The sequence below is a fragment of the Otolemur garnettii genome, unplaced genomic scaffold (assembly GCF_000181295.1).
Source record: "Otolemur garnettii isolate 467f Iridium unplaced genomic scaffold, OtoGar3 scaffold00006, whole genome shotgun sequence".
Taxonomy (NCBI): Eukaryota; Metazoa; Chordata; class Mammalia; order Primates; family Galagidae; genus Otolemur; species Otolemur garnettii.
This window is the reverse complement of record NW_003852401.1, coordinates 22,059,694-22,078,689: the sequence shown is the minus strand read 5'-3', so window position 1 is coordinate 22,078,689 and position 18,996 is coordinate 22,059,694. Positions and strand designations below refer to the sequence as shown.

The following is an 18,996-nucleotide window of genomic DNA, read 5'->3' as shown; positions in this document are numbered from 1 at the left end:
TTTTTCCTCTTGAGTCAGAGAAAAATAATAAATTGATATTTGCAGCATTTTTCCATTCGTCTGAGATAGCATTTCTCAAAGCATATTGTTCTGTTGAACACTAGTTATTTTAAAAGGGGTTTCAAACAAAAAAACTACTGGCTGGCATTGTGGAGAATTATGGTGAACATTAATGTATTGAGGGTTCTGGGAAGACCTGCAACAGTAAAATCATAAAAGTTTGTCATAACATCATAAATTTGGCCATCTCCAAACTTATTGGGTCAAGATTTGTCTTTCTTCCTTCCTCCCTCCTTCCTTTTCTCCTTCCCTTCTTTCCTGTTCATGAAACATTGTTACCACTTTAGGAAATATTGGGTTAAAATAAACAGAATTGAATATCAATGTACAGTAGGCCAATGATTTTCTTCTTAAATCATGAACTTTCTTATTGGTTTGGCTGTACCAGTATGGTTTCTGTACTATAGACAGCATTAAAAGTGTTAACATTAAGATATATTTAGTTAATTTGTATCTTTGGGAAGGCTTTGATTTAACTTAGATCACCATTTGAGGTCCTTTCATTGCATAAAAGACGCCGTGGTGTGTGGGGAGCAGGTGTACAAATCTCAGTTGCTGTTGTCCTTTCTAGTAAGCCCTAACATTTGGTAGCTGAAGCCCTTCAACTTTGTTTTTTTGTTACCCCTCCTTCAAGAAAGGAAATATTTCGGCTATTCCAGAATTTTTTTTTTTTTTTTTTTTGAGACAGAGTTTCACTTTGTCATCCTTGGTAGAGTGTCATGGCATCATAGCTCGCAGCAACCTCAAACTCTTGGGCTCAAGCGATTCTCTTGCCTCAGCCTCCCAAGTAGCTGGGACTACAAGCGCCCTCCACAACACCTGGCTATTTTTAGAGGCCAGGTCTCACTCTGGCTCAGGCTGTTCTCAAACCTGTGAGCTCAGGCCATCCACCCACCTTGGTCTCCCAGAGTGTTAAGATTACAGGTGTAAGCCACTGCACCTGAGCTATTCTAGGATTTTTAATTTACATATAAATTTTAAAATTACATTGTCAGTTTCTGCCAAAATAATCTTGTCAGGATTATGATTGTGATTGCATGGAATCTGTTGAAAAATTAGGGAGGACAGATGCTTTACTATAAGTTTTCCACGAACATGATACATCCCTCCAAGTATTTAATCTTTCAAGATTTTTTTCAGTTTGGTAGTTCTAGCTGAAAAAATCTTGCATATTTTTATTAATTTTAATCCCCATTATTTGATATTTAGTACAGCAACTTCCTTCCTCCCCATTTACTGTAATTCCCATTTTCTTTACCCTGTTCACATCCTCTTTTTTCACAGTACTTTTATAATTTTATAGTTTATTACTTATGTATAATTAAAATATGCTTATCATTATGTTTACTACTTATAGTCTATCTTTTTCCACAAGAATTTGAATGCCATGACAGCACAGACATTTGTTTTGTTCACAGATATGCCATGAACAATGTCTTGAAACAGTATCTGGCACAGAGTAGGCATTCAACAAATATTAATTCAATGAATTAATGAACACAGCACAGAAAAAAAACTAGACGGGTGTTGAAGTGAGGACTGAATGATCCAATCTGCAGTAAGTGTCATGGTGAAGCCTGCGATCTTTTCTACTCCCTTCTCTCAGTTTCTAACTACAGAGAAGTTAAATGACTCTCTTACTCTACTCAATCTACTCTCGCCAGACTTTCACTCCCATGATAGCACTGCAACAGTTCTCACCAAGGTTGTCAATGATTTGCCTTTCCCTGAACTTCCTTATGGTATTAAACCCCACAGTAGCATTTGATGCTGTTTACTGTGCTCTCTTGGAAACTCTTTTTTGGCACCTGTACTACTCTCCTGAGTATCTTCCTACCTTTATGACAATTATTTTTTTTGTCTCTTTTGCTGATTTTTTCTTTCTTTTCTTTTCTTTTTTTTTTTTTTTTACAGTTTTTGGCTGGGCTGGGTTTGAACCCACCACCTTTGGTATATGGAGCTGGTGCCTACTCCTTGAGCCACAGGTGCCGCCCTCTTTTGTCGACTTTTATTCCAGTTTCTGACCCCATATGCTGGCAATTCTTTGGCTTCTATTTATGTCCTCTGTTACAGGCTGAATTGTGCCCCCTCCCAATTCATATGTTGAAGTCCTAACCCCTAGTACTTAGGACTGTGAACTGTATTTAGAGATAGGGTCTTTAAAAAACTAATTAAGTTAAAGTGACATAATTAAGTGATTAGCCCTAATCTAATACAACTGGTATCCTTTTAAGATGAGAAAATGTGGACACAGATGGGTACAGAAGGAAGACCACATGAGGACATAATGAGAAGATGGCCAAAGACAGAGTCCTCAGAAAAGAAAAAAACAACTCTGCTGACACCTTGACCTTGGACTTCTAGTCTCCAGAATTCTGAGAAAACCAATTTCTCTTATTTGTTGTACTTTGTTATGGCAGCCTCAGCAAACTAATAGACTCTCTTCTCATTTTGTTCTTCAGAGGTCTTATCTCCTCCATGGGCTTTATGTGTGGTTTATATGCTAATTCATCCAACTCTTTCATTACTAGATTTCAGCTGCTGTCTATAGCAAGAGAAGCAGAATTTAGACACTGAGTTCAGCCAAGTTAATCGCCTAATCAAACAAATAAACAAACAGAAAAATCAAAACTCTTCAGGAAAATATAACAGAATCAAGAGACATTACAATGTATTATTCACAATGTCTACATAGAATCCAAATTTTCTTTTCTTTTCTTTTTTTTTTTTTGAGACAGAGCCTCAAGCTGTCCCCCTGGGTAGAGTGCCCTGGCATTACAGCTCACAGCAACCTCAACTCCTGGGCTCAAGCGAGTCTCCTGCCTCAGCCTCCCAAGTAGCTGGGACTACAGGCGCCCGCCACAATGCCTGGCCATTTTTTGATTGCAGCCGTCATTGTTGTTTGGCGGGTCCAGGCTGGGGATTCGAACCCGCCACCTTAGGTGTACGTGGCTGGCGCCTTAGCCTGTTGAGCTATAGGCGCCGAGCCGAATCCAAATTTTCTAAGCAAACAAATAATTGGAAAATGTGATTTTATACTCAAGAAAAAAGAGAATTAATGTAGACCAGCCTTAAGATGACTCAGACACTGGAAGTAGTAAAGATTTTAAAGATAAAGATTTTATAAGTATTATAACAACTCATGGAAGTAAAGGGAAGTATGTTCATTATACAGCATAGAAAATATCAAGAGAAAAACACAAATTATAAAGTAGAACAAAATGAAAATTCTAGAACTAAAAAATTACAGTCTCTTGGTGAGTTGCAGTGGCTCATGCCTGTAATCCTAGCACTGTGGGAGGCCAAGGAGGATGGATTGCCTGAGCTTAGGAATTCAAGACCAGCCTGAGGAAGAGTGAGACCCTATCTCTAAAAAAATAGGCAGGCACTGTGGCAGATGCCTATAGTCCCGACTACTTGGGAGGCTGAGGCAAGAGGATCACTTGAGCCCAAGAGTTTGAGGTTGCTGTGAGCTTATGACACCACGGCACTCTACCAGGGCAACAAAGTGAGACTTTGTCTCAAAAAAAGAAAATACAGTATCTTAAATAAAAATGTACTAGAGGAGCAGTGCCTGTGGCTAAAGGAGTAAGGCTCCAGTCCCATATGCCAGAGGTGGCGGGTTCAAACCCAGCCCTAGCCAAAAAAAAAAAATTAAAAGAAAAATGTACTAGAGATCATAATAACAGAGTAAAGATGGCAGATGATTTAGTAAACTTGAAGATAAAGCAATCAAATTTATTCAATTTGAAGCAAAGGGAAGAAAAAGATGTTTTAAATGAGTACAGTTACAGGAACCTCTGTAACAACAACAGAAGGCCTAACATACATGTAATTGGAGTTCCTGGAGAGTAAAGAGAAAATGGGACATAAAATTCATTTAAAGAAAGAAATGGCCAAAATTTTACCAGATATTCTAAAGTATGGGAGTATTTACAGATTCAAGGACAACCCCAATTGGGCTAAATACAAAGAGAACCATGTGTAGGCACAACATAGTCCAACTTTTGAAAACTAAAAATAAATATTAAAAACATCCAGAGGAAAACACCACATTAGATATATGGAAAAAGTGACTATAAACATCTCCTTAGATACTGTGGAGGACAATGATGTCTTTGAAGTGTTAAACAAAAAAATGACTATGAACCTATTAATAAATGAATGTTTAATACATATAATGATATTATATTAAGGACAAGACAGAGATGAGTGGACATATCAAGTTACAAGAGTCATATAGTTTATATAAATGTTCTGTATTACTGTAAGAGTTTTGGTTACAGAGGTGTATGCATTTGTCAAAACTCATCAAATTGTTCACTGAAGATAGGTGCATTTCAATGTATATAAATTTTACTTCAAAAAAAAGAGGCACAGAAAAATAGTTAAATCCAGTTGAGGACATGCATCCTGATTTGTTTAAGGGTGAAATGTACTGCAAATTACTTTGAAATGTGTCAACTTTAAGTAAGATGGATTGATACTATGTATGTAGCATGATATTGAAAATACAACAAAATGTTAGTTGTAGGAGCTATGTGTTGGGCATATATATGGATATAAATTTCACTGTTCTTTGAACTTTTCTGTATGCTTGAACATTTTTTTTATTTAAAAAAAAAGTTGGAAAAAATTAGCAACCCCCAAGATAAACTTGTTATCATTCCTTACTCCCCTTAAGGCTACTTTTGGCTACTACTATTTGTTTCAGGAAATAGCACCAGCTTTTACCCAGTTGCAGAAGTCACAGACCTGTTACTTGTTCTTCCCTGCTCTCTTTTCTTCATTCTTCACATCTGAATTATCCCCAAGTGTTGTAGATTACAGTTCCTACACATTTTTTCCCATCGCTGCACTACTCCACCACACCTACCAATCTAGTCCAACCATCATCATCACCTGTCACACTGGCTACTTCATAAGCCTCCTAATGTGGCTCCCATCATCCACTGTGGCCCCTTTCCTGAATAATCTTTTGAAAATTCACATATGTTATTTCATCCATGCTTAAATTCTTCTATCCTATTGCCGTTAGGCTAAAGCTCCAAATCCTTGGTGTGGCTTAGGAAGCAGCTGTCTTTCTCACAGCTTCATTGTATCCTGTTCTCCACTTCATTATCTCAGCTCCATCTCTGCTGAACTAATTTCAGTCCCACTATGTCTGGCAAATGCCTCCTCATTCTTTATGTTGAAATTTCAATGGCTCTTCCTGGGAAGGTCTCTTGCCTCCCACTGTCAATCAAATTCCCTTCCTGTGGTATGAAGTGCTCTGTCACAGCACTTATCACATCACCATTGCATCACATCCATGGAACTTAGCACAGTAAGCCAGGATGAGGTATATGTTCAAGAGATATTTGTGATTTTGGTGGTTGGATAAGGAGAGGGGGTGTTAGCTTGACTGAGATATTATAGACCATTTTTTACACACTTGAGTATGTATGCATCAGCACGATTTGGATTGCAAATATCAGACACTGGAATCAAACTGGTAAACAAAGATGTGCCTATGGATAGATACCCAGTAGGGTCGACTTCAGGTACAGTGTGATCAGGGCTTTCAATCCATTCTCTTCGATTGTCTTGACTCTTCCCTTATGTTCTGTTTGTCCTTAGGCTGGATTCCCTCATGGTTTTGAGATGGATGCCAGCAGCAACTGCAGCTTCTTTCACAGACTTCAGGTGAGAGAAAATTGCTTCTCCGATGTCATTCTTTTTGTTTTTATTTTTTTCACAATCAGCTAAAATTTTGTGAGTACAAGTATTTTGTGCATGTGTTATGGAGTATAATGGGGTCTTCTCTGTTCAGGTAGAGTTGGACAGTGGCTCAGAATTCATCTAGTCCCATTTCTAGAGAAGCCTGCAAAATATCTCAGGGCTGGCATTGGAGATGTGCATACCTCCAGAAACGGGGATCTTATTACCTCAACAAGCCCCTTCCACAGTTGGGGACCTCCAGCTGCTGCCATTTTCCTGCTGGCAGCCTCTAAGTTAGGTTGAATGGGGGCAGATACTATCATTCTAGCCCAGCCCTTGGGATGAGAGAGGCAGCTGAGTGGGACAGAGACAGGAAAAGTAAGAAGTTAAAGCCCAGGATGACTGAGCCATGGCAGGGTGGATGGGACATTTCAGCGGATCCCAGAAGCCCCTGCCTTACTCCAGCAGGTGCTGGAGAGAGACTACTGGAGGCAAGATTCCAGGTGTGGGGCAGCTCAGAAAGCTGGGTTATCAATGTCCCTCTGAACCCCAGTATATCCTTCAGGCTGGGGGGATTGGAGGGCTCTGTGGGAGTTAGGCCCAAGGAGGGCTTCATAATGACCTCAAGCAGCCCAAGAAGAATTGTTCCCCTGGCTGCAGCTGTCACCACAATGTTTGAATGCTTTGGGGCAGGTGCTGCCCCATGGTTGGCTGGCAGAGGGAGGGAGGAGATGGAGGCTCCCTCTCTGGGTGGGAAAGTGGGAGGATGGATTCTGGCTGAATTGGGAGAGGGTGGGGATGAGATGCCCCCACCCAGGAAAGCAGGCAGGGGATGATTTGGGTTGTTTCTTTCACACTCCACCCCAGATTGGAAATTACAGCCAAAGCCCCAGACTTACAAGGAGAGGTCACATTTGGCTGCAACCTGTTGGAGGCCAACCAGCAGGCTGAGCAGCAAAGTAGGTTTCAGGCCCAAGACCCAAGTGTGGGACATCCTGGCATGGGGGCCACTAGCTTTAGTGTCTCATCATTAGTCTCTCTTAAGGCCAAGAAAACCTACCTAGAAGTCTTCAGCAACCATCTCCTTGTGTCTTATTGGCTGAAACTAAGTCATATGCTCATTCCTACACCTATCACTGGTTGACTTATACTAATCTATCTGCCTTTGGAACCAGCTTCATTCAATCAAAAATGCTACACAAGGAAGGGGAGATACCTGAACAAAATTGAGCTTCTGTAGGAAGGATGAGGGAAAGAATGAATTCTGGGAAGATAACCAACATTATCCACCTCTACGTATTCTCCAACAGTAGCTTCTGAGAAATGGCCTTGCTCTTTTCTTAAAGATGCTTCATATTTTGTTTATAGTAACTTGGGACATTATGTTTGACTCTCCATTGACAGTTGAAAGCTCAAAGATAAATTTTGTGGCTCACTTATAGGAAACATGCAGAAAACTGTGGTAGTTTGTCTTCCCTTCCCTTCATTCTTGCCTCCTATTTATGCTCCTATTCTCTCTCTTTCTCTCTCTCTCTTTTTTTTAAATTAGTGACAGAGTCTTACTTTATCGCCCTCAGTAGAGTGCCGTGGCATCACACAGCTCACAGCAACCTCCAACTCCTGGGTTCAGGCGATTCTCTTGCCTCAGCCTCCCAAGTAGCAGGGACTACAGGTGCCCACCACAATGACTGGCTAATTTTTTGCTGCAATTTGTCTGGGGCTGGGGCTGAACCCACCACCCTCAATATATGGGACTGGCGCCCTACTCACTGAGCCATAGGTGCTGCCCTCTCTCTCTCTCTCTCTTTTTTTTTCCTTCATTATCTTGTTCCTTTTTCATTCATCTTCTATTTTATATATTTTTGTTAAACTATATTAATTTATAAAATAAAGATACAAGCAAATAAAATACAAATATTTTCCTTGTGATATGCTTCCTCCCCATCCCCATTATGTTCTTTTGTCTTCACATATCTAAACATAGAGATTATTTACAGCTCCTTCCTGCCAGACTAGACAGGAGTAGGATATAGCCAGTATTTCACTATTTTTCTCATTTTATTTCTGAAGAATATCCTTTCTGGAATATTCTCCTTTCTCTAATATTTTGAGAAGATAAATTGTTTTTCATTATTTTTGATAGAAAGTAAGATGAACCAAGAAAATCTAATAATTTCATAGCCTTTTAAGAAAAGGCATCCCATGTAGAAATTATTTTTTAAAAAGAAAAAGTTGAACTGGTCTGATTATGAAAGAATTGCCCTGTCCTCACCCTTGCCAAGTATTGTGTATTATATAATTTTGTTGTTTTGGCCAGGCGTGGTGGCTCATGCCTGTAATCCCAGCACTTGGGAGGCCGAGGTGGGTGGATCGCCTGAGCTCAGGAGTTCGAGACCAGCCTGGGCAAGAGCAAGACCCTGTCTATAAAAATAGTCGGGCATTGTCACGGGCACCTGTAGTCTCAGCTACTCGGGAGGCTGAAGCAAGAGAATCACTTAAGCCCAAGAGTTTGAGGTTGCTGTGAGCTGTGATGCCATGGCACTCTACTGAGAGCGAAAAAGGGAGACTCTGTCTCAAAATAAATAAATAAAATAATTTTGTGGTTTACAGTATTATGTCCTATAACCATTAGGGAAAAAAACAAAACAAAGTTAGATCCTTTCTTTTATCCCATAACCCAAATTAATTCCAAATAGATAAAAGATTAAAATGTATAACATAAGACCATAAAAGGAAATATGAATGACTATATAATCTTAAGCAAAGAAAGAACTTTTATGGCATGGTAAGAGAGATGGAAACCAAATAGCATCTAACAACTATTGAGAGATTAATATATAGTGGGTCGTGTACTGGGGACTCTTGTCGTCCCATTTTGTTCTCACATGAGTCCTATGAAACAGGTGTTATTATTATCACTGCTTTCTGAAGAATAAAAACAAGGCACGAGGAAATTAATTACCTTACTTAAGCCAACAAAGGCAAGAAGTGACTGAATGCAGACTTGAATACCAATAGTGTGACTGCAAAGCCTGAAAATGTAATGAGAGATGATACAAAATAGTATTTACTGCGTAAACCTGCCATTTCTTCCTCAAAGGGTGTTGGGAAAGACAGGGGTGTTACTGTGTGTATAATGTAAACTGTGAAGGGTGACCTGGTGTTAGTGAGAGGCAGCTCACCCCACTGCTTGCCAGGATGGAACAAGGGAGAGCAGCCAGCAGCCTCTTCACCTTTCTTCCTTGGTCTTCTTTCAGTACCTCTCATTAGACTCTTGCTGCTCATTTGCCCACGTGGAACCACCTCAGCGAGTCCAGGCACCTCCGTAATCCTGCCAAAGAACCTGGCAATGAGGCTGCTTCTTTCCCTCTGGGGACAAAAGAGTGTAGATTCCACCTCTGAAAAAATGAAAGAATTGAATCCAAACAGGAGCAGTGACTTGGCAATGTTGGCCATTCTCTCTGTCTTTCCCACTCTTTTTCCAGCAGGTAGACAAATAGAATTAACCTTCCCAGTTTGTATGGAGTTGAGTATAGAGATAGATGTTTAGATAATTACTAATTTAAACCAATTTTTGGCTTAAAAGTTATGAGAAGGAAATATTTTCGAATATAATATCATTATTACCAAAGAGTTTGTGCAATGTCACATTCAGTGGTGTAATATTAGAAGCCGTTCACGCCTCTCTAATCATCTATTCATAGTCATTCTCCCAAGTGTTTGTTTTGGCTTATTACTACTAAAGATGTGAACAGAAAAGAAACTCTGCTCATTTGTAAAAGCCCTGGTAAATGCAAACTACTGTCATTTCCAAGATTTGGCATGGTAAAGAAGATGCAATTTCCAAGTCTGCTGGATTACAGTGGATAAATGAATAATTAGGAATTTTGAGTAGCTCCCCAATGGGGGGAAAAATCACTGGGATTACTGACCACAAAAAGAAAAATTTCAAAATTTCCAGTATTTATTACTTAAACTGATTTCTATCTCTGGGAAATCCACTCTTTCCAACACTAAAGTCAGTTTCCAAGAAAAAAGGAAAAAAAAACCCAAAAAGAATATGCCCCTTTGGAAGACATCATTACTTTATCCTCCAGATAACCACACAGGGAATATGCAACATTTTCCTTATTAGTAGATGTTCAGAACATCCTGTGTTTCTCCATACTGGACTGATAAACCCACCACTTAACAGTAGTTTGCTCATGTGGGCTCCAAGGAAAAATTGCTGAACTCAGGACCTAGCAAGTATCATGGATATTTCTGAGTTCCAAACCCTGAGGTAAAGCAGGTGAGTATTAGAGTCATAGGCTTTTGTTTTCTTATTCTTTGCACATTTGTCTACAGGTGATTTCACAATGCAAATATAAGGGAACTATTTAGTTAATGAGTATACTATATGCATCTCTTGGGAAAAAGTATATGAGTATATATGACATGATTATTATTGGTGTTGTGATTAAGACTTAATGAAAATGAATAAATTAAGAAAAAGTTTGCAGCATTAATTAATAAAGTTTGCAGAACTAATTCCTAATTAATTAGGAAATGCAGCATAGGCATTTCCTAACACTCATTTGAAAAAAATCTTTAATTTGAATAACTACTTGAAAAGGCTACTAACTTAAAACCATATTCATTTTAGTACTGTAACCTGTAAAACTCAGAGAAGATAAGTTGGTTTTCATATCCTAAGAATCACATGCCATCTCTGAAGGATCACATATTTTAAATAGCTTAACACTAAATGATTTGGTATTATAGGTAATTAAAGATCATTAGCCAATTCCAAAGGTTCCCTGAGTATGTCTGATTTCCAAGCTTTTGAAGGGAGAACTGTTAAATTTATTTATTTCATTAAAAAATAGTGTAGAAGCCAGGTGTGGTGGTGTGCTCCTATAGTCCCAGCCACTAGGAGGCAGAGAGGGGAGGATTACTCAAGCTCTGACCTCTAGGACCTCCAGTGAGTATTTGGAGACAGGGCCTTTGAAGAGGAAATTAAGTTAAAATAATATGGGTACACAAAGACACCAGAGATAATATGCTCTCACAGGGCAAAGGCCATGTGAGGACACAGTGAGGAGACGCCAGCTGCAAGCCAAGGAGAGAGGCCTCAGAAGAAACTAAAGCAAGCTGGGTGCGAAGTGAAATCCTAGCACTCTGGGAAGCCAAGGCGGGTGGATTGCCTGAGCTCAGGAGTTCGAGACCAGCCTGAGCAAGAAGGAGACCCAGTCTCTAAAAATAGCTGGGTGCTGTGGTGAGCGCGTATAGTCTCAGCTACTCAGGAGGCTTGAGGCAAGAGGATCACCTGAGCCCAAGATTCTAAGGTTGCTGTGAGCTATGATGCCATGGCCCTCTACCAAGGGTGATGAAATGAGACTCTGTCTCAAAAACAAAACAAAACAAAACAAACAAAAAAACAAGATAAAAAGAAGAAACCAAAGCAACTGGCACTTGTAGCCTCCAGACTGAGAAAATATTTTTTTCTTGTTTAAGCCACCCAGCCTGTGTACTTTGTTACAGTAGCCTTCGCTAACTGATGCATCCCTTTCCCCTTTATTCCTCTGTTCTCCCCAGGTCTAACCATAACCAACACTGCCTTCCAGGCTTATTTCCTATGTTAGTGTATACAGAGTCATATATAGGAAGTTTCTTTCTTTACACAAATATTGCTCAATGAGTTGCTTTTTTCCTTTAACACTATATCATAAGCAATTGTCTGTGTTAGTACCTATAGAAAACTACCTCCCACATTCTTACAGAAACCACACTGCATAGTTTTCCACTGTATGAATAATGTACCATGATTTCTTTCAACAGTTCCATTATTGATGAGCATTTAGATTGTTTTCAATTTTCTATATTTTCAGTAATGAAATAAACATCTTTGTACATTTGTGGTTGGGCTCATGTGCTAACATATCTGTAAGGATAATCACAGAAAGGAAATTGCTGGGTTAAAAAGCATGTGCATTTACAATCTGAAATCAGTTATTGTCAATTTGTCTTTCATAAAGGCTAAACAATTTCCTATCATACTGATATATGTGAGACTCTGTTTCCCCATTCAAGGTTTTTTTTTTCTTTCGTTATTTACAGGTATGAGTGTGTGTATGCAGATAACTTTTAAAAACAGTATTATGATTATACTATATATTTTTAATCTCCCTTTAGTATTTTAGTCTTGAACATGAACTTTTCCCCATAAAAGAGAAAATTTAGTCCTGATTTTCAGTCTTTCTGTATAGAATCATTCTTCTGTTTGGGGATCTCATGCCTACATCAATGACTGTTATTGCCAACTCTGCAACTTACAATTTGGACTAACCTAAACCTCTGAAGGTTTTGTCTCCTAGATAGAGGCAAAAATCAAAGTGTAATGTCTCTAGAACAGTGGTTCTCAACCTTCCTAATGCCGTGACCCTTTAATACAGTTTCTCGTGTTGTGGTGACCCCCAACCATAAAATTATTTTTGTTGCTACTAGCAATGAAAGGAAGGTTGAGAACCACTGCTCTAGAAATTAGTAAACAAATCTTTGAAATAATGTGCTAAGGGGTCTCTCTGAGAGTTAACTTCCTGTTTTCTTTTAGAACTTGTTAAAATTATTGAAATGGTATTTAAACTCAGTAAGTTTACTAAAGGCTTGTTAAGTTGCATTGGAGTGTGTTTATAATTAAGTCAGGAGTAGAATTTGAATAGAATTTTTTTTTTTTTTGAGACAGAGCCTCAAGCTGTCCCCCTGGGTAGAGTGCCGTGGCATTACAGCTCACAGCAACCTCCAGCTCCTGGCTCCAGCGAGTCTCCTGCCTCAGCCTCCCAAGTAGCTGGGTCCACAGGCGCCCGCCACAACACCCGGCTATTTTTTTTTGGTTGCAGCTGTCATTGTTGTTTGGCGGGTCCGGGCTGGGGATTCGAACCTGCCACCTTAGGTGTACGTGGCTGGCGCCTTAGCTGGTTGAGCTATAGGCGCCGAGCCTAGAATTTTTTTCTAGATGGGTCTGAGAGAATTTGACCTTTGGGAGGTGGTCTTTATGAAGGGAGAACAGACTGGCCTCCTTTTTACTATCTCATCTCATTTGGGATACTATTCTATAACATTTCAAGAAAAGTAAAAAGAGTCAATAATCCCTTAGATCACTGGGAAAGAGAGATGAATAGAACCTTCTCTAAATAAGACAGATGAATGGCTAATGAACATGAAGAAATGCTCATCATCCCTAATTATTAGAGAAATACAAATCAAAACCACCCTGAGATATCTTCTAACCCCTGTGAGAATGGCCCTCATCACAAAGTCTCAAAACTGCTGATGTTGGCATGGATGTGGAGAGAAGGGAACACTTTTACACTGCTGGTGGGACTACAAACTAATGCAACCTTTTTGAAAGGCAGTATGGAAAACCGTCAAAGAACTCAAGCTAGACCTTCCATTTGATCCTGCAATCCCCTTGCTGGGCATCTACCCAGAAGAAAAAAAAATCCTTTTACCACAGGGACACTTGCATTAGACTATTTATTGCAGCTCAATTTACAATAGCCAAAATGTAGAAACAGTCTAAGTGCCCACCAACCCCGGAATGGATTAACAAGCTGTGGTATATGTATACCATGGAATACTATTCAGCCACTAAAAAAGATGGAGACTTTGCATCCTTTGTATTAACTTGGATGGATGTGGAGCACATTATTCTTAGTAAAGCATCACAAGTATAGAGAAACAAGAATCCTATGTACTCAATTCTGATTTGAGGACAATTAAGGTTCCAGTATACAATGGAGGGTGGGGGATGGGGAGAACTAAGAAAGGGAAGGAAGGAGGGGATGGGGGTTCAGGGGTTATGGTACATCTTTTAGGGTTGGGACACAAATATAAGAGGGTCCTTATCTAACAAAAGCAATCAGTGTAACCTGGTTCTGTGGGATCAATGAATCCCCAACAATAAAAAAGAAAGTGTTTCAAGAAAGGATAATCAGAAAGTAAAGAGAGCCTTTATTGTTTCTCATTTAATACATGTGAAAAATTTAATCAGAACTTAATCCAACAGCTATTTCTTGATCTCTTACAATGTGTAAAATACTGTCTAATCCATTGGGAACAAGAGAAAGAAGGCAACATGGTGACTGCTTTCAAATTGTTCAGCAGTTACCAACTTGACATCAGAATCAACTAGAAAGCAGTTTAAAAATGGTCAGATTCCATACAACCATGTTGAAAACCTATTTGACAGTCTCTACTAAAGCTAAACATGTGCTGCTTCTTTTACTCAGTCCTAGATGCATACCCAACAGAAATGCATACATATATGCATCAAAAGACATGTACAAGAATGTCATTGCAGCACTATGGGGAACAGACCCTAATTGCAACCTAAATGTTCATCAACAGAACAGCAATAAAAATGAACAAAGCACAAATAAAGTGACAAAATAAATTTCACAAACATAATGTTTAACAAAGAAGGCCAGACATAGAAATACATACATAGTATGTATCTTCATTTATATGGAGTTCAAATAAAGGCCAAAATCAATCTATACTGCTAGAGGTCAAGATATTGACTAATCTTGAGAGAAGAAGCAGAATCTAGAAAAAAATGTGAACCATGGAATATTATGCAGCCTTAAAGAAAGATGGAGACTTTACCTCTTACATGTTTACATGGATGGAGTGGGAACATATTCTTAGCAAAGTACCTCAAGAATGGAAGAAGAGTATTCAATGTACTCAGTCTTACTATGAAACCAATTTATAGCTTTCTTATGAAAGCTATAACCCAATTATAGCCCAAGAGGAAGGGAAAAGAGGAGAGCAGGGGAAGGGAAGGGGGAGGATGGGTGGAGGGAGAGTAATTGGTGGGACCACGCCTATGGTGCATCTTACAAGGGTACATGTGAAATTAACTAGGTGTAGAATATAAACCTCTTAACACAATGACTAAGAAAATGCTGTGAAGGCTATGTTAACCAGTTTGATGAAAACATTTCAAATTGTATATAAAACCAGCACATTGTACCCCATGATTGCATTAATGTACGCAGCTATGATTTAATAAAAAAAAAAATAGAAAAAATGTGAAAGGGATTCTGGATGCTAGCTTTTTTTATTATTAGTTTTATTTCTTGGTCTGATCAGTTTTCTCGGTGTGGTTTACTTTGTGCAAACTCTTTACACTGTATGGGTATGATTTTTATATTTTTCTGTATGTGTGATAGCCATATTTAAAATTAACATTAAAAATATACAGAATTTTGGCTGAGCACTGTGACTTACACCTATAATCCCAGAACTTTGGGAGGCAGAGGTGGGAGGATTGCTTGAGGCCAAGAGTTCGAGACCAGCCTGGCAATATGTCAAGACCCTGTCTCTACAAAAAAATTAGCCAGACATGGTGGTACACATCTGTAGTCCCAACTAATTGGAAGCTTGAGACAGGAGGATTATTTGAGCCCAGTAGTTTCAGCCTGCAGTGAATTATGATCATGCCACTGTATGTCAGGGTGGGGGACAGAATGAGACCCTGTGTCTAAAAAAAAAAAGAAAAAGAATGAAAACAGTCTTAAGCCCTATCCTAGACCTATCAGATTAGAATATCTACCTAATGTAACTATTTATATAATAGTTGCCTAATGTAATTACTTGTAGGAATCTACATTTATAAAGTCTCACCCCACCCCCCAACCTCTGAGATTCTGGTGCATTTAGATACAAGTTTTTGAGGACTGTGGCTTTTATGAAGACTGCATATTATCTCTCCTTCCCAACAACTCATTTCTGCCTTTCTGCTAGGGAGGGATCTTTGTAGAGATCATTAATGCATTAAGGGTTCATTACAGTGCTTTCAGAGAGAGTGCTTGGCAACCTACCACATTGATTTCTACTTAGGAAGTCTGATCTGGTACCTGCTCCAAAAGAAATAGGTGGGTTTTTTCTTTGTTTTCTCAGAGCAACATAAAGAGATGGATGGGTGAAGAGATGGATGTGGTGGTTTACTTAGGAGACTATATTATCATTATGTTTTTAAACAAAATTGTCATATTGGAGCAGATAAGAGGAGTGTAGCTGTGGAGCAAATAGAATAAAAAAATAGACCAAGTATTCCCTGGAGATTTTGCCCAAATACTGACAAACTATGACTTGCAGAGCTAGTATCAAGAGATTATGCTTTACTTTGGTTTCTTATCATCTGTGGAATTGTGAGCAAAGTCACTTTTGTGAGTATGCTTTAAAAGGGAGAAAATATTATAATACTCATGAATCAAAGAGGAAAAGCTTGTTCTGAGAGGTTGTGATAAGAAGCAAGAGTGTACTTGCAGAAAACACTCAGCTTTGGTCACTGAGAAAAATTTCACAACAATAAAAGAAACAGATGACTCCTGTTTTCCCAACTTGAGCAATTCTGGACAAGGGCTAAAAAACGATCTGGATGGGAACTAAAATAAGTTTAGTATGTGTGAACCTCCTTTCCTAAAGAAATCAGTGATGGTCTGAGGTCAGCAATGTGCCTGGAGGGCCCACATTCTTCTCATCCCCCAAATCACAGTATTACTGCACCTGGGCTGAGCGCTTTTCCTGGACATGGACGGTGTCCCAGTAGGAGGATCCTCTGTCCCCTTCATCACTCTCACAAAATGGCAACACTGCCTTGAGGTCTTCACAAATGCGGTCTCAGAGTATCCTCACCACTTTCCCCATTTTATAGACAAAGTCGTGAGGTTCCTTAATCTCTGTTTTCCTGCTGGTAGAGAGAAGATCCTGACAGCACTCCCCTCAAAGCTTTGTTTGTTCATGTGAGACAATGCATGAAAGTCATACATGTATAGCAAAAAAATAGAAATTGGCACATAGAAACTGCTTAAAAAATGATGTCTGTCGTGCTCTGCCAGCTTTCCAGGACGTCATCCCTTAGAGATTGAACTGGGTTCTCATTGCTATACTCAATCTTTAAAGATCCCTTAGAAGCAGAACCTTTCAAGTCTATTGCTTCTTGCTTCTGGCTCTGGGCACATAATATTCTGAAATAAAATATTCTAATCTTTTTGAGAAAAGAAAGGGTACAGGTACAAATGCTACTTGTTTTAGAATTAGTATGAATTTTCTCTTGTGCTGGTCACTTTAAATGGCCTTCTTATCATGCCCCTAACCCTCTCCCCTTGAACTGGATAACTGACAGGTGACTATACCATTTGCTCCAAGAAGGAGTTATCCATTTTCAGGACGCTTATCATCACATCAGTCAGTCATTTACCACTGTTCTAATAGCAATATTCCCCGTGTTGGCTGATGTAACTGAGCATCTTGACTGGGCTGGAGCTGGGGCTCAGATGACTCTGGTTAGACAGTTAGGCACCGCTTTGCGAAGGGGGCACGGAGATTCCTTGAAAAGGAGACTAGGATCCTGACCACCAGTGGGTTCAAGGTCATTTTTGTGTGAATAAATGTCCCTCAGTGACAAGATGATCTGGCCCTTGGATGAGCTGTCAGCACCTCAGCTGCTCACTAAGCTGGAAGATGAAGAGCTGTTGGAGTGAAGCACTTACCTCCCCCTTGGAGACTTAGCCTCTTTTCCTCCCAGGTGAGTTCATCAGCTCATGTCTATGACTTTTTGGTGGACATTTATAGGTACCTTTTCAGATGCCAGTGAATATAATAACTTTGAAGGAGAGATTTCAGTCTGAAAGATTGGACTTTTTATGACCAAGAAGAAAGTTCAGTAGATGAGAGGCTTGGAGCTGGTGAAATTTTGATTGTTTGTGTTAAGGTCCTTATTTTTGTTCTAAAGGCAAATGAAGGATTAGCTATGTTGTGTTGCTTTTTAAAAATAAAAGTCTCATCATCAGAGGATTCATAAAAAGAATGCTGATTTTGATTGTAAAGAAAATTATACATTTCTCAAGGTTTCTTGTACTTTTATTTTAGGCAGTATGCATAAAACCTGGAACAGTGCTAGAACACTGTAGGTTCTTTTTTTTTTTTTAGCCTCCCAAGTAGCTAGGACTACAGGCACCCACTACAACACCAGCTATTTTTTTGTTGCAGTTGTCAATGGTTGTTTAGCTGGCCCAGGCCGGGTTTGAACCCCCCCCCACCCTCAGTGTATGTGGCTGGCGCCAGAACCACTGTGTTATGTGCAGCGAGCCACATCATAGGTTCTTAAAGAAAAACTTAGACTAAAGTTTGTTGCTGATTCCATTCTTTTGTGGCATAAAGACTTAGAGTGCTTGTTATGGAACTGTGGTTTCTTCTTGCAGAGCATCAAATTCTCTGCCATGACTCAGACTAACAGGAAAACTGATGAAATATCTTTTTAGTGGTAACTTGAATGTGTTCTTTTCTTTATTACTTCAAAGTGCAGTGGATGCACTAACACTGAAATCAGATATGGCTAATGCTGAGCAGCAACAGAGGGAAGTAAGGCATTTTCTAAAAGGACTGTGATGAAACTTGCCCCTTTTGAATTTTTTTTTTGTTTTGAATCTTATATGTGTAGCAATAATTATATCGTGGACTAGTCTTCTGAAAAAATGTGTTTACTTGCTTTGAAACTATTTTGCAAGTGAGTCACAATTCTTTTCACTAGGAATAAATTGCCTGAAATAGCCATTTATAATTTTTATGCAGAACAGATGACAAAACTGGAAAATCCACTAGGTAGATAAATTCTCCATCCTTCGCAATCCTGGTAACCTCAAGAGTGTTGGAGAGTTTGCTATGTTTTCTCATTGTGTGGAAGACAAAACTTTCTATTACCCTCTGAGAACTGGATTGAGCAAGGGGAGAAATGACATCGCCAGATTTTCATGTCTCCTGAAAAGCCAGTGAAAATGTGGGTGTGTCAGTTTCACTGGAGTTTTGGTTTAAGAGCATTTTTCCTGAATATTTTTCTCTTAGTAGTTAGATAATTTCTCTGGAATAAATTATGAAACTGGGCCTATGAAATAAAAACTATTATGTCAATGTCTTTGATTAATAGCTAAATTGAGGATTGAGATTTAAATTATAGTGTTGCTTTGCTCACACACCCTTCCTGTTACCTCCTTCACTTTTCCTCTCTATGATTTTAAGCCAGAGGGAGAACAAGAGGGAAAACGCTGGAGTAGGCCTTTCTACTGCCTTGCTTGTTCTCTGTAGTTCCCTACTTAGTGCCAGTTGCTGAGTGCTGAGGCATTGTATCTTATTTAATCCACACAACAACCATCTGTGGGACCTGCTGTTCTTGTCCTCATTTTCCTGACG

General features: G+C 39.2%; 1 protein-coding gene across 5 annotated transcripts in view; it reads left to right on the top strand.

The window, feature by feature from the left end:
* RCL1 (RNA terminal phosphate cyclase like 1) overlaps positions 1–17,755 on the top strand; it is a 103,392-nt gene extending 85,637 nt beyond the window's left edge. The window contains exons 10-12 of one of the 5 annotated variants that reach the window (XR_002771086.1): positions 1,479–1,618; positions 5,680–5,745; positions 17,210–17,755. The gene's annotated coding sequence lies outside the window, so the exon portion shown is untranslated. Of the gene's footprint in view, positions 1–1,478; positions 1,619–2,294; positions 2,409–5,679; positions 7,279–12,484; positions 12,500–17,209 lie in introns of those variants that run through there. The other 4 variants (XR_002771085.1, XR_002771084.1, XR_002771089.1 and 1 more) reach the window with 4 other exon arrangements.
* The last annotated feature ends 1,241 nt before the right edge of the window (positions 17,756–18,996 follow it).